This window comes from Panthera leo, chromosome C1 (genome assembly GCF_018350215.1).
Source record: "Panthera leo isolate Ple1 chromosome C1, P.leo_Ple1_pat1.1, whole genome shotgun sequence".
Taxonomy (NCBI): Eukaryota; Metazoa; Chordata; class Mammalia; order Carnivora; family Felidae; genus Panthera; species Panthera leo.
Window position 1 is genome coordinate 31,357,371 of NC_056686.1, and position 18,209 is coordinate 31,375,579.

Genomic DNA, 18,209 nt, shown 5'->3' on the forward strand with positions numbered 1-18,209 from the left:
CTGGCCTTGAGTATGGCATTGCCTACTCCATCAAGACCACAGGAGCTATGGGTGCTCCCTGGATTTCCAGGCCCAGAATACTGGGAAGAAACCCACTCCTCTGGGCTGGGTTATCCAGACAAGGGGATGTAGGCATGGGTCCAGGCAGCCTGGAGGCTAGCCAGTGAAGCTACCCTCCCCCTGAATGAACGGGTGTCCAGGTTGCCCACCAAGAGTCCTGCCAAGCCTCCCTGAACTCCCCACCATGGATTGACCAACTGCCTTTCCCAGTTTCCCAAAAGCCCCCTCTTCCCCTCCTAGGGCCGGAGTGAGCACCATCCCTTTCCTTTCATGGGCTGAGGGGGTTCTCTGGGCACCACAATGGTGTTTCATTGGGAGGAAAGAGTGGCTGCTTGTCAACCAGGGCACAGGCAGGAGGGAGAAAGCAGGCTGCCTTCCAGCTCCCTTTCCAGGAGAGATTTTAAGCACTTTCCAAAAATGCCATGCGAGGCAATGCTGTTGAAGACCATGGCCCCAGGTGCTCTGAGAATCAGCAAAGAACTCAAGACTCTGGGGTCCTCTACCCCATTTTCCAGGTTTCCTCAAACACCCCACGTTCCCCTCTCATACCTTAGCCCCCACCCCAGAGCCATCAAACACACTCTGCTGATCCCCTGAGGCCCCGCCCCCCCCCCCCCCGACCCTGCACACTCACATCCTTACGTGGCTCCTCACGGCCCGAGCCCCCCTCCCCCGCTGGTAGTCCCCCAGACCTCCGAAGCCCCCTCCCCACGTCCACTCCCAAGCGAGCAAGGCCTACTGACTTACCCGGAGGTGGGTCCAGGGTCTAGACAGGGAGGGGTCTCCGCCGGGCTTGGCGGCTCCACAAGGCGGGGCAGGTGCTGCCCCGGGACCCCGCCCCGCGGACCCGGCGGTGGGCGCGGCCCCGTCCCAGGCGGGCGGCGGACTCCGAGGGGGTAGGGGCGCGGGGCGGGGAGGGGCGGCGAAAGAGGCTCACGGGGGCATCGCCCGACACCGGGCCGGGCAGCTCCGCTCCGCCCGCCTGCGCTGCTGGCTCCGCAGCCGCCACGGTTCTCAGCCGCCGCCGGGTGCAAAGCCCAAGCCCCGGCCGGCGGGAGGCGAAGAGGGAGGCGGGGCCTGACGGGGGCGGGGCCTCGGCCAGCGGGTGGGGCCACTGGAGGGGCGGGGTTAATGGGGGCAGGGCCTTTGGTGGTGGGCGGAACCTAGGGGAATGGGGAGAGTCTGGATTTGCCCAGTTGCAGGCCACCCAGGGTAACAAGACCAGCCTCGAAGGGTTTGGGGTCTAGAGGACGCCTCAAGCCTCTCCGCGTCTCTCGGACACTCTGGCTTCATGACTGGTCCCCCTCTCCACCACCATTTATATCTGCACTTTTTCATCCTTCCTCCTCTTTGGGGAACCTCGCAGGACATCACTGGCACCATGGTACCGCTACTCCCTGCTGGACCAGATCCAGGAAAGTCAGATGGTGGGAGATGAGGAAATGACTTACAAACTCAAATGCAATGTATAGGTGGAAAAACTGAAGCCTAGAGAGGAGAAAAGCCTTGCGCAAGTGCCTGCTGTGAGGAAAAAAAACTTTCTGTGACCGGATAATGTGGAAGACCTGAAGCTGGATCCCACAACTGGCCAGAGGGGAAGCCAGGACTCAATTCCATTCACACATTAATTAAGCTTTTGTTATCATCTAATCCACATCACGCCTAGAACTAGGGCCCGTGTTGTAGCATGAATGCTCTGGAGCAGCAGGGGCATTATTAGATTGGAGGGACAAGACAGAGACCAGGGAAACGGCTGGAACAATGGTAGAGGTGAACGGTAGGGAGAGCAGAGCCTGTGAGGATGTGGGAGAGGAGGGAGAAATTGAGGTTCCCCTGTGCTCTTCCCATGCTCCCTATCACAGAGACATGGAAACCAGGGGCTCCCTTTGGAATCATGGTCCCTTTGCGCATTTGATGACAACTTAGACAAATGTGCCAATGTATGCTTTGCAGATAATTCTAGGGACTCTAGGGACAAAGGATTGGGTGGAGGGTTGATTCTTAAGTGCATATGGAAGAATAAATATGCAGGAATAAAAAAAAATCTAGAGAAAAAGGAATGGAAAGATATTACCTTTCCATTACAATTCCAATATTACTTACCTGATATTAAGACATAAAGTCAATGTACTTAAAGCAGTATGGTATTGAAGCAGGACTACACGAATCAGTGAAGCAAAATGGGGTAGAGGAATGGATTCAACTCCACAAAGGAATTCGGGTGTTATAAAGATGGCACTTCAGGTAAATGGAGGAAATAGGACTTTCAACAAATGGGTGAAATAACTGGCAAGTCATTTGAGGAAATGAGAGAAAGCTGTGTCCTTACCGTACACCGAAGTAAATTCCAGGTGAAGAGCATATTTATATAACAACACCAAATGTACCAGAAGAAAGCATGAATGGATGTTTTAATAATCCTAGAGACGGGGGCGCCTGGGTGGCTCAGTCGGTTAAGCATCCGACTTCAGCTCAGGTCACGATCTCACGGTCCGTGAGTTCGAGCCCCGCATCGGGCTCTGGGCTGATGGCTCAGAGCCTGGAACCTGCTTCCGATTCTGTGTCTCCCTCTCTCTCTGCCCCTCCCCCATTCATGCTCTGTCTCCCCATTCATGCTCTGTCTCCCCATTCATGCTCTGTCTCCCCATTCATGCTCTGTCTCTCTCTGTCTCTCTCTGTCTCAAAAATAAATAAAAACGTTAAAAAAAATAATCCTAGAGACGGAAAAGACTTTCCTAAGCATGGTGAAAGCTAGAGGCCAAAGGAAAAATACTGATAAAATTTAAAACTTCTATGGAGAAGACGATAGACACTATAAACACTATAAAAACTTCTATAGAGAAGAAATTATCATACTCAAGTTTGAGAGACAAATGACAGACTGGAGACCCTAAATCCCAGCTGCCCTCTACTACTGTCCCCTGAGAAACGGGTGAGCAGAAGGGACGGCGGCGGCTGTGAGCGGGCCAAGCACATTGCGGAGGCTCCTCCCACAGCGCCCTGGCCAGCGCCCACCTGTTCAGGGGCCGGGAAGACCCGGAAATCCCAGCCGGGCCATCTGGGTCCACAGCAGGTGCTTATAGCACAGCAGAGCCAGAGTCAGCCCCGATGTTGCTCACCACTTCCCTCGTGTGGCCATCCTGGGAACTGTAATCCTGTAATCCAAGGTTCCAGTTCGTGCAGCTCTCAGACGTTAAGGTGGGATTTTTTTTTTTTTTTTAAGATTTTATTTTTAAGTAATCTCTGCACCCAGGGTGGGGCTTGAAATTACAACCCAGAGATCAAGAGTCGCACGCTTCACCGACTGAGCCACTCAGGCGCCCCATGGGATCTTTTTTTCTTAAAATAAATAACAGCTAAATTTTTGAGGAAGCTAACAATGTTCTAGGCATTGTACCAAACACTTAACATACAGCATTTCATTAACGCTCAAAGCTGCTCTTCTACGTCCACTTTATTATCACCTCCATTTCACACATGAAGAAACAGGATTTGAGGAGAAGTGACTTGTCCAAATTCGAAGTAGCAGCATCAGGATTCAAAGCCTGACTCTTGGTCCCACTCTTGATACGAGAAAGCCAAGGCCTTGGAAGAATTCAATGAAACAAAGTTTTTTGAAGTTAACCTTGAGCCAGGCTTTGTCCCAGGTGCTGAGGATTCAGTTGAGAAAAACAGTCATTAGGGGAGACAGGCAGAGAAACATTTCTGACACAGTGAATCCTGGGAACACTCAAGGCCCTGTTAACCACGGGGGAGAGAGGAGAGGTGCAGGCCCTTGAAGCTGAGTCCTGTGGAGTTTGAGAGAGGGGTGAAGGAGTGGGGCAACACTTACAAGTCTGGGTGGAGGATGAGTGGAACTTAGGGGAGGAGCAGTGGTCTGAGTCTGACTCTGGGGTAGGTTAGAGATGAGGCTGGACAAATATACTAGGGCCAAGTTCGAGTTTGGGCAAGAAGATTTTGAGAACTTTTCTATGGTTCCATAGACTTGGTCTAGGGGTCACCTGCTCTGCTGACCCAACCTGCCTCTTTCCTCCCAGATAGTCCCCACCTGAGCTCAGGGTACCAGTTGCTTAAGTCAGAAGGCTGGGAGTCACCCTTGACTCCTCCCTCGTCCTCACCTCCATCCAGTTCATTATCAGGGCCTGCGCAGTCTACCTTTTAAATACTCCCCAGGTTCATTTGCTGCTATCCGTCCCCCATGGCCGCTCCCCTCGTCCACACTGCCCTCCTCTCGCTCCTGAATCCACTGCTGGCAGTGACTTGGTGTGGAGGCCTCAACACCTCCAAACTTTCACACAAGAGAAAGCCTTCTAAAACAAATCTGTCCACATCTACTCTCCTACTGAAAACCCTTTTCATTGACCCATTCAACAAATATCAAGCGAGCATTTGTTACATGTTAAATACTGAGGACTCAACAATGAGAAAAACAGAGAATTTAAAGTCTGTTAGGAGGGCAGACGTCAATCAAATGAATCCCACACCAAAATAATACATAATTACAAACTGGAATATGTGCCCTAGGAGGGCCTGACCTAGTAAGGGAGGTGCTAGAATGCTCCCCCAAGGTACTCCATCTCAAGTGAATAGCAACCAGAGCAGAGTCAAGGATAGGGTAAGAGCTTATGCAAAAAAGCTTCTCTGAGTCTCAGTTTCCTCATCTGTACCATGGGGCTATTTATAGTTGTGAGGATTAAGTGAGTGAATATATAGAAGGTCCTTAGAACAGGTCTTAGGACATAATAAATTTTCCGTAAATGTTAGCTATAGTAACAATAATTATTATTTAAATTTGCTTTAAGTAGAGAGCCAATGACGGTTTATCAGCAAAGGAGTTAAATCATAAAGAAGTATTTTTTAAGGGTCATTCTTGCTGCAGTGAGGAGCATGGTTTGGAACAAGGAAAGAGCAGATTGGGGGGGTTAATGAGGGCGATTTTGCAGGGGCCCACTGAGAGCTGTGGGGCATTTAAACCAAGGAGGCAGAGAGCATTTGGAGACATTTTGTGATTCGGGTGGGCGAAACCACTGGCCTTGGTGTTTAGTGGTAGGAGGCTGCGGGAGGTGGCAAGGGGCTCCCAACATCTCGGCCCTAGCAACAGGGTGGGTGGTGATGTTCTTCACCAGATTGGGAAAGCTTGGAGGAGGACCAGGACTGGGGGAGGTGCTGAGGCCAGTTATGGATGTGTTCAGGCACAGGCACTGTGGGGCGTCCTAGATACGGGATGCAGAAGCAGCTGATTGGGTCTGGAGTCCAGGGAAGAAATAGTGGCTGCAGACACAAAATTGAGATTGTTGGCAAATACTTGAAAATTTGACCTCAATCATCCCGTCTGTAAATGGTAGGAGGAAGGAGATAGCTAGGTGATTTTTTTTTTCTTTAAAGGTTTTATTTATTTTTGAGAGAGCGAGCGCACGCAGGGGAGGGGCAGAGAGAGAGGGAGACAGAAGATCTGAAGCAGGCTCTGTGCTGGCAGCAGAGAACCCAGACTGGGGTTTGAACTCATGAACTGTGAGATCATGACCTGAGCTGAAGTTGGACGCTTAACTGACTGAGCCACCCGGGAGCCCCAATAGCTAGATGATTTTTAAGGTTTCTCCAACATGTGTAAGATTCCAGTTGTTGAGGCTGGTAGGACCACAGAGACAAGGAGAAAAAAATCCACGTGGCCTAAAAGATTTGGCAGAGGCTCTTTGGAGGCTCTTTGCTATTCTTTCATCAGACTACCTTTTACTGAGCAGCTACTATGAGCCAAAAGCTCTCCTGGAGTTGGAAGAGTAAGACCTTGCCCTTGCCCTTGCCCTCAGGGAATTCAGTTTGGTGCTGGGACAAAGCAAAGGGCAATTACAAAAATGTAACCCAAGTACCCGAAGGTAAGCTTGGGAGACCAAGAAGGCTTCCTAGAGGAACTGACATCCAAGACAACACCTGAAATTCAGGCAGAAGAAAGCCCTGTGGGGAATCTGGTCTGGGGAAGATTGTTTATGTGGTTATTTTAGAGATTTTCATCCCTCCCGAATTTTTCATCTGGACTCTGCCCTGAGAGTCTATTTCAGGTGCCAGGGCCCAGATACTAGTAATTGCATTTCATAGGCTGTGTTAAATTGGTCTTCTAGATCCTTCTCCTCAATGCTCCTTGTGGCCTCAACTCCACATGCTAGCATTTGCTAGGGCTTGGATGAAGGCACAGCAAGAGAGGTGCCCAGAGTGCAAACTTAGGGAGGCACTCACTGTCAAGGGTGTGCAACGTGTCCTTGGCCCTGCTCCCCGTCCACACCCCCACTCCAGACTCTCCGGTGCTCATATCTTGCTGTCCACACACAGGGCTCTGTTTACAAAGACCCTCCCCCACCCCCATTGGCCTGGTGAAAGCTCACTCCTGCTCCAAGGCTCAGCTCTATCTGAAAGTCTACTGCTCTCACCACCCATCCCTGCCTCCACCCTAGGCCAAGGTGGTCCTCTGTGCCCTAACAGCATGGCTGCATAGTGCAAACCAGACTCTGGTATCAGAGCCCTGCTGTGCTATTTATCATCTGTGAACCACTCTCTGAGCTGGTTTCCACATGTGGAAAATGTGGTGCTGACTTCACAGGGGAGTTGTAAAGATTAAATGAGAACATGTATGTAAAGTGATCTGCAGTGATTTGTACAGACTACTCAGTAAGCGGTAGGTATTAATACTTTGTTTATACTTCTTCTAAAGCACTCATGTATTCTAATTATTCTCCTGTCTTTATCTTCACTATACCATAAGTTCCTTGGGGCAGGGAGGAGGAGGAGGAGAGGAAGGAGGAGGAAGATCTTTACAAATGACATTGAACAAGCCCTAAGACATGTCTGCTGCATAAATCAAAGAAATGACAAATTCTATGGAAAAAGTTCTGGGCAGGAAATCTGGAGCCTTGGGCTCCAGTCACATGGTCCCAGTGATGGCACAGTGCCTGCCCAACTTACACTCACTTGGAAGAAAAGCTGCCCAAACCGCAAACCCTTTTGAGCCCATTGCTTTAGACCACTTGGCCCCTTCAGCTTCTAGACTTGAACAAATGGGGCCAGCACCAGAGCCAAGGGTTACCATTTCAAATATTAGCCGGTGACCTTTAACTAATGGCCCACCACAACAATCTGAGACAGGCCAATTAGAGGCTCTCTTGGACCAAGGAACAGAAAGAAACTGTCAGGTAGCGGAGGGAGTTGGAGTAGGGAGGTCAGAGACAAGTGAGCCTCAGCCAGTAAAGCCATGTGCAAGCCAAGATAAGACAGAGCAGAGACCAAGAAGCAGCAGAAGCTGGTTAGTAGGAAGAGGAGAAAGGAGCAGCCCTGTGCAGAGATGGGGAGGGTGTCAGGGGAGGGAGAATGAATAGAACAGTGAGTCCTAGGGCTGCCTCATTCCTGCTGGCATTTCAATTCCAGTCCTCACAAGAAAAAAATTCTTTATATTTCAGCTACATTGGGTAGATTTCTGTACCTTGCAGCCCAATGAGGCTGACTCTACTTGTTATGTTGGTCAGTCTCTGCCTTTCTCTCTGCACCTCAGTTTGACTAGACCATCTCCATGGTCTTCTCCAGATCAATGTTTGCTTTGAACACCATGTAGAGAGAATGAATTTTAGGTTGTTGGCCACTGAGTTCAGCGTTAGTTACAGAGTGCCATGACATCCTGGCTCCCGAAATAGCTTGGTGACTGGTTAAAGAGCCTGTAGGAGGATCCAACACGTACCTGACTTTGAACCTGAGCCCTGCTGATAGTCTGCCTCCCCCTGTCCATTGCATCCTTTGTTGGATCACAAAGGAACTGAGAAACCAGGGCTGGTGTTTCTCCAGTGTCTTTGGCTGCTGAATGCCCTACCTACTGCCTTAACACTTTCCTGGACCCACTTTAGCATTTCAGAGGAGTCCAGTGCCAGGTCTGCTCCAAAGAAAGTGCCACTCCAGGAAGATTGTGAACAAAGAAAGTTTCCTTCTTTGGTGCTAAGATTTCCTGCCTTCCAGCTGTTTGGCTCTCAGCCTGTGCCCTGCCGTCAGCTTTCTAAACTAACAACTATGTTGATAATAATACTTCCTTGCTTTTGTATGGTACTTTGTCCTTTTCAGAGCATTTTCATGCTTGTTGTCTTATTTGATACTCACAGAAACCCAGGGAGAATGGGCAAGAAGTGAGGTGTAGAGGATAATACCTATCATTTCTCCCATCACATCCACCCCCCCGAAACAATTTATTTTAAAAGAACTTAAAAAATTATCCCTCTGTTCTTTTTAAAATACATGAAAATAATGAGACTGAGCTTGATTAAGTGACTTGCCCAAGATCACAGGGCAGGTAGACAGGTGAGTTGGAACTAGAGTCTCCAGTCACGGATCACACTTAAGCAGGACACATCTTGCAAAACACTGCTGGCCATGGCAAGGGACCTCTGAGAGACATGGTGTGCTCGCACTACTGTCCCTCCCCCCCCCCCCCCCCCCCCGCCGCTTTTTAAAAATGTTTTATTTACTTTTGAGAGAGAGAGCATGAACAGGTAGGGGCAGAGGCGGGGCAAGGAACAGAGGATCCAAAGCAGGCTCTGTGTTGATAGCAGCAAGACTGATGTGGGGCTCGAAATCACAAACCACGAAATCATGACCTGAGCTGAAGTCAGACGTTCAACCCATTGAGCCACCCAGGCGCCCCCACCCTGCTGCCCTTTTGAGGCCTCTGGGGATCGTTCACCATCTTACCGCTCTCGTCCCTGCAGAGACTTGGCTACCCTACAGTGGCATGGGTAGCACCAGGAGCCCACAGAAGGTTAGATGCAAGCATTTAGTAATGGTTCTTTACATATTGGCAAAGATAAGTGCTTTTGGAAGAGTCCGTGTTCTTGCTTTGATTACAGAGCCCTTCACAGAAGGTAAGACAGGAAAGGAAAGGCTGAGTCCCTCCTTCAACCAGCACCTCTGAAAAAGAGGAAGCAGAAGTAATAGTTCTTGCCCATCCTCCTTTCCTCAACTCTACTCTGCAGCAAGGACACCCTGTCCTGGCCCCTCTGTTTTGGGCCCCTTCACGAACTGTTCTCATTGCTGCACTGTCACCTGGTCAGGATGAGCCCACCCCTCCCAATCATAACACAGATTCAAGTTATCCTGGGAGACAGCAGTAAGTTCTCACCTCACAGTTCTAATAGGGGTAGGCGAGGAAGCAAAAGGAGTGGGAAGTCTCTGTGCTTTCTCCAGGGTCTGCCCTTGCTCCTTCCCCAGCGCCCCCTAGAGGGCATAGTGTGCTTCTCTTGTGGCATCACCCAGCCCCGCAACTCCAAATGGCACAACTGGGAAATGAGTCAAGGCAGTCAGCCTATCCAATGGCCCGGGCAGTATGTCAGCTCAGGTGAAGACAAGAGAATAGAAAATGTGCTTGGAATTTTGAACAGAGGGAATTTATTCCAGAGGACAGCTTAGAAACCTGTTGGCTTGTAGGAGCCAAAGGGCAGGGTGGGGCAGGCTAGAGAGTAATAGGTGCAGCAAGCTTCTACCAGGCTTGGAAGATCAAATGGAAGGGTATTCCTGGCTCCTGAAGTGCACTTGTTGCTGACAGTGTGCGAGCTTAGTTTTTGAAATGATGCTGCTGGCAGAGCTGCTCGAGGTCACTGGAGCCCACAGGTACCCACTGCTGCCCCCCCACCCCCCCGCCAGGACCACCAACACTGCTAGAGCCCGTGACAGTAACCCACCACTGCTGGAAATGCTGAATGTCTCCGAGCCCATAACCACCAGCTGCTGCCAGAGTCTCCAGTGGATGCAGAGAGGAAATGACTTTGCCTGTCCCGCTCCGGTCCCATCTCCTGGCATACCGTTTCTCACCTGTACTTCCCATTCGCAGAATCTGACAGGAAGCCAGTTGGCAAAGGGAGCCTGGGAAATGTAGTTTTCAGGGCCCGGCATTCTTCTGTACAAAGCAGAGCACTGAAAGGCTAGAGCAATAGGCAAATGACCAGCACAAATGCTACTGAAAGTTACACCTCATTTGGGCACCTTAAAGGCCATAGGTATTGGACGTTAGCTGATTACCTCATGACTCCATTTTCCCTTTTCTAGGATCCATGTGTTTCTAGGAAGCTGGCTCCCTGGGAGCAGAGCAGGGCTGAGTCAGTCAATCCCACTGGCCAGAATGATTGGTTCAGGGTGGTCATATGAATCAGCCAGTCCAATCGGAGGGAATTTCAGGATTTTTGCTGAGAAGGCTGGCACACAGGCTGTCTCTTCCTTGCTAGCAATGAATGAGGAAGCAGGAAGGCCTTGGGGGCTGTTGGCAGTCATCTTGGGACAATAATAGGAGCAGAAACCAGGAAGAAAGAGTGGCCTTGAAGACTGGGAGATTGATTTGGGGGCACATAACCCAGATGCTGTGGCCACTGTGTAGGAAGCTCTGGCAGAGGTGATCAGTCTTGTGCCCTTTATGGTGCCTATTAGCAATCCACAAAGCAAGACCAATTTATGAGCATCATGGAAAAATCTGGAAGAGAAAGAAAGTTCTAGGAATCAGCCACTTTTCCCATGGTCACATCTTGAACCAGTGGCGTTTAAACGTTTTTTATTGTACCTTCAATACATGTGTGACCAGTACACATGTAGCTGTATAAATAACTGAAATAAAGCTTCACAACAGTTTTCACTGTATTTACCCTGCTATGTGCAATTAATTCAAATTTTCAATTCTATTCCATTTTTAAATAAAGCTGCTCATAAATTTCTAAATGATTTCATGATCTAACGGTTAGGACCTGCAATTTGAAAAACATTGCCCTATACCATGCCATCATCAATTGCTGTAAAACTTAACTCTTGATTTGAATCATCCTAACCTTTGCTAACTTTCCTGCTTTTGTACCCATATTCCCTGTCTTCCTTTGCTCTGAAGGAAAGTTACAATGTCCCATGTCTTATTGGAGGTGAACCTCTCTCCAACCTGACACAAGAACACCAAGAATTTACCTCTGTAGCTATTCTCTTTTGCATTGCCAATTTCTTCCTGTCTACTGGAATGTTGAGTTTATAAAATTGCTCTAGAGTCTCTCTCTCTTTTTTTTAATTTTTAAATTTTTGTAGTTTTGAGAGAGCGAGTGAGGGGGGCGGGGAGGCAGAGAGAGAGGGAGACAAAGAATTCCAAGCAGATTATGCACTGTAAGCACAGAGCCCGATGTAGGACTTAATGTCACGAAATGTGAGATCACGACCTGAGGCAAAATCAAGAGTCAGACACTTAACCAACTGAGCCACCCAGCTGCCCCTAGAGTCTCTCTTCTTTAGAGTCTCTCTCTAAACTCTCTTGAGTCTCTCTTCTCTAGAGTCTCAAAAGTCTCCTTTGATCCCATTTCAATAGCCACTTCCTTAAGTCAACCCAGATATGGTTGAATGGGATAGGAAGAAGAAGGGTGGCCTAGAGGTGAACTCAGTAGAGGGATGAGGACTCTGTCAAGAAGGCAAGTAGTGGGCATGGAAGGGAGAAGAAGGCATCACAATTTATGCGAACAGACAGAAATCAGAAGTAAACTTTCTTTGTGTGTGAGAGAGAGAGAGAGAGAGAAAGAGAGGGAGAGAGGTTGAGTGGGGAAGGGGCAGAGGGAAAGGGAGAGAGAGAATCTTAAGCAGGCTTTATGCCCAGTGTGGAGCTCAACATGGGGCTCAGTCTCACAACCGTGAGATCAAAGAGCTGAAATCAAGAGTTGGACGCTTAACTGACTGAGCCACCCAGGTGTCCTGAAATCACAAGCAAATTTTGACTCAAGAACTGCCTTCCTTAAACCCCACTTTTGAGAATCCTGCTCCTTCCTTTGTTGGTGGAGCCTGGAATCTGGAGTGGTAAGCTCAAGTTCCATACTAGCTCTGCCATTTCTGAGCTGGCTAACTTTGGATAAATCACATCTCTTCTTTAAGTTTTCTCATCTGTAAGATTAGTCTAATAAAACCTACCTTATCAAGCTGGCTTAAGGATTAAATTAGATAAATACGTGTTAGCTCTTATGATTAAGGCCTTTTCCCATCCTTATACAAAACCTTACCTCCCCCCACCAATAATAATTACCATAGTGACCACTTGTTAAGCAATTAATTCCTCTGTGCCAGGCAATATGCTAAGGACCTTTCCAACTGTTTCCAAGCCAACAAGGATTCCCTGGCCACCTTCTTACTGCAGAGTTTTTTTCCCCTGATGATGTACTTGATATTTATAGAGTGTCTACCATGCATCAGGAAGTCAACTGACTTACTCACATTTCATTCATTCTACAGATGTTAGTTAAGCACCTACTATGGTGCCAGGAACTTACTAGGTGTTGGAGATACCAAGATGAACGAGGCCCTGAACCTCGAAGGACTCACAATCCAGTCACGTAGTAAGTGTTATGTAGTGAGGGGATGTATAGGAGATGTTCATTACCTGTGGCTTCCTTGGTCTAGACAACCCCATCTTTGGCTCCAGACCTAATGACTGATAGTGTTTGATTCTGTGTTTCTGGCTTGACTTTGGAGCCCTACTTTTAGGACACGCCTTTCAGTTCTCAACTCCCCATGGGCCATCAGGATTAAGAGAAAATTTTTGTGTTTCTTGTCTCTCCCTGCCTGGGATCCCCCTCCAGAGGAAAGAAACTTAGCAGATGTCCAAAAGACAGATAAATTGCTGGTTGGTTTTCACCCCAACACACTTTTAACACTTTCTGTCTTAATCTACTCAGTCTCCTAACTGCCAAATTCAATGGACTTTTTGTGCCTTTGCAGGTCTTTCTGGTATCACATATCATTTACTGTTCTTTGCATCTTTCACCTCTATAGCTCAGAGGGGTTAAGTAACCTGTTCAATTTACACCACTAAGAACTAGAGTTGGGACTCGAACCCAGAGTAGACTGACTCCAAAGCACATGCTTTAGCCAACATTCCCTACTGCCTTCCCAAGCAGACCAGTAGTCTAGGTCTGTGCTGTCCAATGTGTAGTCATTAAGTGCATATAATTATTTAAATTGAAAATGAAATAAAAATTCAGTGATCCCTTCATGCCCAGGCAGACTCTCTTCATGAAGCAGAAATGATGGCCACTCACAGATCCTTATGGCTCAAGATCTCCAGAAGAAACGTCCTGTCTCTACTGTACCTGTGCTTCACATCTTTCAGAGGGCTTTGCTCAGCTTAGTTTGGGTCATGTGCTCATCTGTTCAGAAACTGTGACCTGTCTTAGCAAGGGTTCCTAGAAAACAAAGCCTGAAGAAGGGATTATGTGCCAAAGGCTTTTGTGGACGCACATTTCCAGGGCAGTGAGAATGAGGGGAGGGGGAAGCAGGAAAAGATGGGAAGCAATGCAAGCAAATGTTTGTTACTTCTTCACAATGAGCTGTGAACAGACACAGCTACTCTCTTGAGAGGTCCACCTACTTGGCCATGCAGAATGTCTCTAGACAGGTTGTATAGAGAAATTACACCTTAAAACAGACCATCAGAGGAAGGAAAAGAGAGTGGATTGTTCTCTCCTGCCACTTCCTGTCTCTTGTCTCCCAGTGATCACTGTGCCCTATGGGTAATGAAGTCTGTACTTCTAGGTTGCTTCATTGGCCCCTTCGGGAAGCCAGAGCTCATGTTCTGTGAGGAGGTGTGTCATCAGGGTCTGGAAGTTTGCAGAAGCCAGAGAATATACGTTTGCAATTAGTTGGCCTCAGGCAGCAGAGCTGTGAGACCTCACTCAGAATTGATCAGCCATGCCTGTGGGTGAGGTGGACCAAATAACTAATGGTCTGAGAGTGAATCACACTGAGAGACTGAAGAGGCACTGGGCCAAGATGTGGGGATCATTGAGATCAGTCAGACTGGGTCACATGCCTATCCCTACAGCTGATGGGATATGGAAGAAACACTGGGGAAGGAAATAGACCATCCTTCTTCCCCTTATGCCAGTTCAGATCCTCAGAGAATCAGATACTGAGGCAGGATTAAATGCAAGGGATTTATTATGAAAAAGACCTGTGAGAGAAAATGGGGCAGAAGCTGAGAGAGACTGACTGAGGACCACCAGATAGTGATGCAAATCCGACCCTGAAGGAAGGAGTGAGAAGGAAGGAGTTCTAGGTGGAAGGGTCTCTGACTGCAGTGTAGTTTTAAGGAAAGTCTGGCAAGGCCATTGAGGAGTCCTTGAGCCACAGTCACCCATCAGAAGAGTATCCGTTTATCCTAAAAAAAAAAAAATCCTGTCCTGAAATTCCTGCTGGGCTGTCAGTGGCCAGGAGCAGCCCATGGGGAGTGAAGCCTGGGAGTGAGGGGTGATGGATTTCATAGCTCAGCAGCTGGGCTGCTGAGGAGTTACACTTCTCCCAGTTGGAGATCTGAAAAGTGCATTCTCATGGCCACACACTCTCCCAGCCCAGCACTACATGCAGATGAAGAAGGATGGTTCTACAATCTAAAAGAAGAAAAAACGTACAGTGCCATTTCAGTTGAAAGGGCAAAGACATTGAGCAGGCAAGACAACAAATGTCCACCTATAGCTTACAATGTCTCATGTATAATTCAAACTCTACCTGTTCCAACCTGAACCCGTGACTTCTCCATGCTCTGAAAAAGTCCAGGAGTCTTCATCTGGAGACCACCATCCTCCTAACTGTGAAAGCTAGAAGTCATATTAAACACCTCTTGATCCCCTCTCCCCTGAAATAGTCAATCAGTTCTCCAGTCCTTCCAATCCTACCTTGGAAATGTCACCCCTGCACTTGTACACTCTTCTCTCCATTCTCACTGCTACTGATGTATTCAAAAGTTCATTGTATCTTGCCTGAACTACTGTGAAAGTCTCCAGTGGTCATTTTACAATCCCATTCCATCTTATTATCTCTGCCAGATTGTCTTTAAATGCAGTTTTGACCATGTCAATCCCTTTGTAAAAACTTCTATCACTGGGAATATAAGATGGTGTAGCCACAGTGGAAAACAGTATGGCAGCTCCTCAAAAAATTAAACACAGAATTACCATATGACCCAGAAATTTCACTTCTAGGTATATACCCCAAAGAACTGAAAGCAGAGACTCAGATAATTGTACACCAATATTCATAGTCAGCATTATTCACAGTACCCAAAAGATGGAAACAACCCAAATGTCCATTTATGGATAAACGATAAACAAAACGTGTTATATATACATAACAAAATACTACATTCAGCCATAAACAGAAATGAAATTTTGGTGTGATACGGATTAACTTTGAATACATTACGCTAAGTGAAATAAGCCAGACACAAAAGGACAAATATTGAATGATTCCACTTACATGAGATACCTAGAATAGTCAAATGCAAAGAGACAGAAAACAGAACAGTTGTCACCAGGAGCTGGAGGAAGGGAGGATGGGGAATTATTGTTTAATGGGTGCAGAGTTTCAACAGGGGGTGATGAAACAATTCTGGAGATGGACAGTGCTGATATTTACAAAACAATGTGAATGTACTTAATGTCAATGAACTATATACTTAAAAATGGCTAAAGTGGTGAAACAAACAAAAACAAAAACAAAATTCCACACTAACTCTACTTAGCAGAAAATAAAACCCAAGAACCTTAATCTGACCATATGTAACTTTCCAGATGATTCTTCTTCCTTTTCCTCTTACTCTATGTTTCCTCAAGTGATCTCCTGCTTCCTATATTTGCTCCAGTGGCCACCTACAAAGGGCATGCTCTTCCCCTAGTTCTCATTTTTTTCAAGACCCCCTTCAAAGGTCACATCCTTGCAAATCTTTCCCGAACTCCTCCCTGTTTCATACTACGTGGAAGTAATCACTCCCTTTTTTGAACTCCTACAGCTTGTGAATTATGTCTGTCTTTAACACTTACTGCTTTTCTTTTCTTTTTAAAGTTTATTTATTTATTTTGAGAGAGAGAGAGAGAGAGAGAGAGAGGTAGAGAGAGAGAATCCCAAGCAGGTCCATTCTATCTGCTCAGAACCTGAGTGGGGCTCCATCCCATGAACAGCAAGATCATGAGCTGAGCCAAAATTAAGAGTCGGACACTCAATCGACCGAGCCAGCCAGGCACCCCTTTTGGATCACAGAAGGCACACAAGGAGATAGAGAGATATAGTTGAGGGTAGTCTAGCTGGCACTCTAGACAGGTCCCTCTACAGTGCTACAACTTTAAGGAATTTACCAACATCCCAGAACTGGTCTTCAACTTTATAAATTCAGAACCCTGATTTTAATAAGTAAACAGAGGGGAATCATCTCTCAAGGGGGCTCCTGTATCCACTAAGTTCACAGAGACTGGAAGTTACATAAGCCAGAATCCAATAGATTGATTTATAATGAAAAATGTCATTATCAAAAGAACTGAGATCCTCTAGGCAGCAGATCACTAAATTCTGTCCCCACAGGGGAGACATTTGCTGGGTGAGCACAGAATCACACCAGGGAAGCACGTTGATCTTTTCTTAGCTGAGGCAGCCTGAGATACTCTCACCCACTATAGGGATGACACGGACAAGGAAATCCTAATGCTTAGGTCAGCTTGACTGAGGCAGGGCGTAGAAGGGCAATGCTAAAGTTTGCCTCTGTGACTGCCCTGTTTTGGGCTGTCATGGCTGATTAAGCCCTTTGGTTCACAGAATCTCTCTCCAAATAGGATATAGAATGATTGGTTGATAAGATTGACTAAGCATCTATTTAGTAAATTACAATCACATTTGCTTTCGTGAGATTCCTCCTGTATGACCTGGCCCAGAGTTTGGTTTGCTTTTTGATCGTGTTTGTAGAGAAACTCTTGGCTTACTGCCACAGATAGCTAATTTTAGGGTTGTATTAGTCAGCTTACGCTAGCTAGGTTATGCTACGGAAACAAACAACTAAACCTATTTCAGTGGCTTACAACAAAGGTTTATTTCTAAAAAATTTTTTTTTAACATTTATTTATTTTTGAGACAGAGAGAGACAGAGCATAAATGGAGGAGGGGCAGAGAGAGAGGGAGACACAGAATCGGAAGCAGGCTCCAGGCTCTGAGCCATCAGCCCAGAGCCTGACGCGGGGCTCGAACTCACGGACCGTGAGATCGTGACCTGAGCCGAAGTCGGACGCTCAACCGACTGAGCCACGCAGGCGCCCCTATTTCTCACTCACCTTACATTACAGGTCACGTACATCAGCTGTGGCTCTGCACATCTTCGTTCTGGGACCAACCTTGGAGAAGCAGTTCTATTTGGGACATGCTGCTCTCATGGCAGAAGAAAAACAATATGGTGGAATCATTAGATGGCCCATTTATTTCTGTTCAGAAGTGGCTCATGTCATTTCATATTTCATTGATCAAAATAACACCAAGCTTGATGACATTAGTGTGAGAAGTATAATCTCCCAGGGACAGACAGACCAGATAGGCAGGGTTTTAGAAAGGCAGGGGCAGAGAATATTGATAATAATAGTCTACAACAAGGACTAGTATTCAGCCTGTGCACCAGTATGACTGGTACCAGTTATAATATCAAAATAGTGAAATGGTTTTGTACTGATTAATGCCTGCTGTCCCAAGCCTCCTGAGAACTCCCCACTCCTGGGAACTATTCACAAATTAGCAACTAAAGGGTTAATATCTGGCACAGAAAGCTCTCTCCAGGACAGCTTATGGATTGCAAATCTGCTAGATCAATGCTTGAGCCCTACTTGTAGTTAAATATGTTTATAATCACCTTTGGCTGATTTCCTCCACTATGTAAATTCTTATTAGTTTAATTCTGAGGGCAACCTGATTTCCAGGCTCTTAGAGGGAAACTGACTGAAGCCCCTATGTGCTGTCAATACTTCATTATAACAATATCTAATAATACTAATTTGTGCTCATTCCTACACATTTTTACATCTTTTGCAACAAAGTATATGCAATAATTAATAAGTATTTGTAGAAAGACTCACTTAGCTTTTTCCCATTAGCTGAGCTCATCTCTGTACCATTTTAACATAGTATTTATTTTGGGTCTCTCTGTTTTGAATTTTTTTTAATGTTTATTTTTTGAGATTGAGAGGGCCAGTGGGGGAGGGGCAGAGAGGCAGGGGGTGGGGAGTGGGGGACGGAGGACCTGAAGCAGGCTCTGTGCTGAACCCAAAGAGCCCCGGTGCAGGGCTTGAACTCACCAACTGTGAGGTTATCACCTGAGT

General features: G+C 47.0%; 1 protein-coding gene and 1 long non-coding RNA gene across 3 annotated transcripts in view; both read right to left on the bottom strand.

Annotated features, from left to right (window-relative positions):
• RIMS3 (regulating synaptic membrane exocytosis 3) overlaps positions 1–890 on the bottom strand; it is a 40,566-nt gene extending 39,676 nt beyond the window's left edge. Inside the window, exon 1 of the mRNA XM_042951926.1 lies at positions 808–890. The gene's annotated coding sequence lies outside the window, so the exon portion shown is untranslated. The remainder of the gene's footprint in view (positions 1–807) is intronic.
• A 7,836-nt stretch (positions 891–8,726) lies between these two features.
• LOC122226439 lies at positions 8,727–18,066 on the bottom strand. 2 transcript variants are annotated; one of them, XR_006205629.1, is made up of 3 exons: positions 17,178–18,066; positions 9,895–10,546; positions 8,727–8,994 (listed from the first exon to the last, which is right to left on the bottom strand). It is a non-coding gene; the product is annotated as an uncharacterized LOC122226439 (long non-coding RNA). The 2 variants fall into 2 exon arrangements; XR_006205628.1 differs by lacking the exon at positions 8,727–8,994 and having other exon boundaries at positions 9,738–9,979; positions 10,102–10,546.
• Positions 18,067–18,209: the final 143 nt, after the last annotated feature.